The sequence below is a fragment of the Galeopterus variegatus genome, unplaced genomic scaffold (genome assembly GCF_000696425.1).
Source record: "Galeopterus variegatus unplaced genomic scaffold, G_variegatus-3.0.2 Scaffold3219, whole genome shotgun sequence".
Lineage (NCBI taxonomy): Eukaryota > Metazoa > Chordata > Mammalia > Dermoptera > Cynocephalidae > Galeopterus > Galeopterus variegatus.
This window is the reverse complement of record NW_007729330.1, coordinates 47,969-51,389: the sequence shown is the minus strand read 5'-3', so window position 1 is coordinate 51,389 and position 3,421 is coordinate 47,969.

Sequence of the window (3,421 nt, the reverse complement as noted above, 5' to 3'; positions counted from 1 at the left end):
GATAGACTAGACACTGAGAAAGACATGAAGGAAGTACATGAAAAGACACATGCCTAACAATGAAGGATGGATAGAGGGGGGGTGCAAGTTGGAATATGGTAGAAGCCTGGGCAGGAGGAGGCACAACCCCTTAGCCAGACACTTCTTTTTGGTTCAGGGTTAGCCTAAAGCAGGTAACAAGACCATAAGAGACTCTGGTCAGAGCTCACAGAGCCTCTACAACCCCAAAGTTTGGTTCGATAGGGTGCTCCAAAGTTTCCAAAGCTACTCTATCTTAAAGGAGACTTCCACTCCTGGAAAAATGGAGTAGACATACTTTCCTCTAATCCTCCTGTCCTACTGCCAACTACAAGTTAAAAAAATTTAAAAGGACATTATATAATTATACACAAATCAAACATAAGGAGACTCTGAAAGGTGGAGAGGAGACAGCAGACTGCTTAGGGACCTCCAGACCCATGGGAAGACCCAGTAGTGGGTTTTCTGGGTTTTTTGGTTTTGGGGTTTGCTTTCCTCATATATCTCGAACTGCCATCTGAAGAAATGAGCAACCCAGGAATTCCAATGAGCACAGACAAAAAAAAAAAAAATCCCAAAGAAAATTTTGCCTTTATTATCCAACAGGAGCATCCTAGCAAGACAGAAAACTTTAAGAAAATAAGAATTCTACTCTATCCGAACACCAAAACACCACAGAAAAAAACTGTACCCCTACAACTTACCCCCCACCAGCAAAGATCAGTTGATACCTATTCTTCCACCTTTGTCAAGCTGTAATAAAGTGCCCCAATCCTTCCACTAAAGTGATAGAAAAGGCCCACATGGGAGCAGGAACTTTCATAATGTCAAGTGATAAGAAGACCCAAGCCCCATTCCTGTGGGGTCAGTGGAGAGGCTGGACTTACAACTCTGCCCCTTCTGCTCCCCACTGGGTGGTATAACAGGAAGCCTAAAAGAAAGTCAGGACTTTCATCACTGCCCAGTGGTAAGGAGGACATCCTTGTCTCCACGGTGATGGTGGAGGCCATGTGAGAATCAGTAATGTGGCACTTCTGCCTCTCCAAGCAAGGGTGGTATCATCAGAGAACTAGGTAAAAGTCTGAACTCCCACCCCCAACCTCACCCGGCAGTAATGAGAATCACCTACCTCCAGGAGTCAACGGAGCCGAGTGGGGAACCAGGATTTCTATCCTCACCAGGCAAAAAGGAGGCAGTGTCCCTTTTACCCGTAAGAGTGATGTCAGAGGGAACCTGTTATAACAGAATATTTTTAAAAGATCCAGAATCTTAGAACATAATATCCAAAATGTCCAGCTTTCCATCAAAAATTACTAATCATACCAAGAACCAGGAAAATCTCAACATGAATGTGAAAAGATAATCAACAAACATCAATACTAAGAAGACAGAAGTTAGAAATACCTGAAAATGATTTTAAAGAAGCCATTATAAAAAGGCTTCAATGAGCAACTATGAACATGTGTGAAACAAATGAAAAATAGGACATCTCAGCAAAATTGTAGAAGATACAAAGAAGAATCAAATGGAAATTTTAGAATTGAAAAATACAATAACTAAGACAAAAATTAATGCATGGCCTCACCAGCAGAATGGAGAGAACAAAGTAAACAGTCAGTGAATTTGAAAATAGAACAATAGAAATTTTCCCAATCTGAACAACAGAGAGCAAATAGACTGGAAAAAGAACTGAGCAGAGCCTTAGGAATCTGTGGGACTATAACAAAATATCTAACATATGTGTCTTTGAAGTCCCAGAAAGGATGGAGAAAGAGAGTAAGACTGGAAAAAGTATTCAGAGAAAGAACCTGAAAATCTGAGTCACACTATTAAGTTAGAGATACCAGCTCCTTGCTTTTCCTACCCCACCCATCGTCAGATGCTAGAGTCTGGTTTGCTGAGTTTTAGGGAAACTACATTGGCCTCATAATGCTGCACTTGGAGGGCAGTCAATGCAGCATCTCAAGCCCAACTCAAAGAAATGTGATTATATTTTGATAAAGGGTATATAAGTTAAAAACTCCTTTTCTGATCCTAACAATTTCCCTGTTCACACCTCTATTCTGGTTCCTTACCATGAGATAAACCTGAGAAATCCACCAGAAACATAGAGTGGGGCTGTTAGTGGGACCATATCCCAAATTAGGCAGTCTGGGCTGTACATGTATGTGACTGTGGATGAGAGAGAGGCAGGTGGGGTAAATCTGACCCCTGGATTTTATATTCTGGGAAGGGGTAAAGAAGTCTGCTGCCATTCTGCTTCCACTAACAGTTCCCTAGTACTGCAGCTATGAGTAATACTTCAACCATGAGACCACTTAAAAGTTTTATTTTAAATAGTTTAAGAACAGCTGTGATTTAAGTTTCTGCCTATTTTGTGATTGTTGAATGTGCATTACAAACTAGCAGTTTGTTTGAGAGAACATATTATTGGGACTTTTTGTTATAAAAGACAATATCTGGGGCAGAATCTGTAATGAGGAGGTTGAAGAAAGGAAGCTACATTGTTCCATTTAACAAGTTATCAGTAAATTCCCCATGCAAAAATAATGTCTATTTTTAAAAGGTTTTGTTTGAAATGGGTGGGAGGTGAATTGGAGTACTTGGAATAAAGAGAAGAGGAAAAAAAGACTCGAGTAAGGGAGCAGACCAGCAAGCCAGGAGCCAAAAAAAAAAGTATAAAAAGTGTAAGTCCCTAGGGCAGAAATGGCTCATCTTAGTTCGCTTTATGCTCCTATAGCGGAATTCCTGAGATAAGGTAATTTGTAAAGAACTGAGATTTATTTCTTACAGTGCTGGAGGCTGGGAAATCCAAGACTGAGGAGTCTGGATCTGGTAAAGGCCTTGTCGCCACACCATTCCATGGCAGAAGACAGAAGGACAAGAGAGCACACGCAAGAGAGAGAGAGAAACAGAGTGAGAGAGCGGAAGTGGCCAAACTCATTATTTTATCAGGAACCCACTCATGAGATAACCAACCCACTCCTATGGTAACAGCATTTATCTATTCATGGGCGCTATAATCACATCTTAAAGGTCCCACCTCTCAACACTGTTGCATTGGGGATTAAGTTTCGAACACATGAACAATCATCAAGTCGAAGGTATACCTGTACCCCAATGTTCATCGCAGCACTCTTCACAATAGCCAAGAGCTGGAATCAGCCCAAATGTCCATCATCGGATGAGTGGATACGGAAAATGTGGTATATCTACACAATGGAATACTACTCAGCTATAAAAACGAATGAAATACTGCCATTTGCAACAACATGGATGGACCTTGAAAGAATAATATTAAGTGAAACGAGTCAGGCAGAGAAAAAGAAATACCACATGTTCTCACTTATTGGTGGGAGCTAAAAAAATAAACAAATTAATTCACCCACAAACACACACAAAA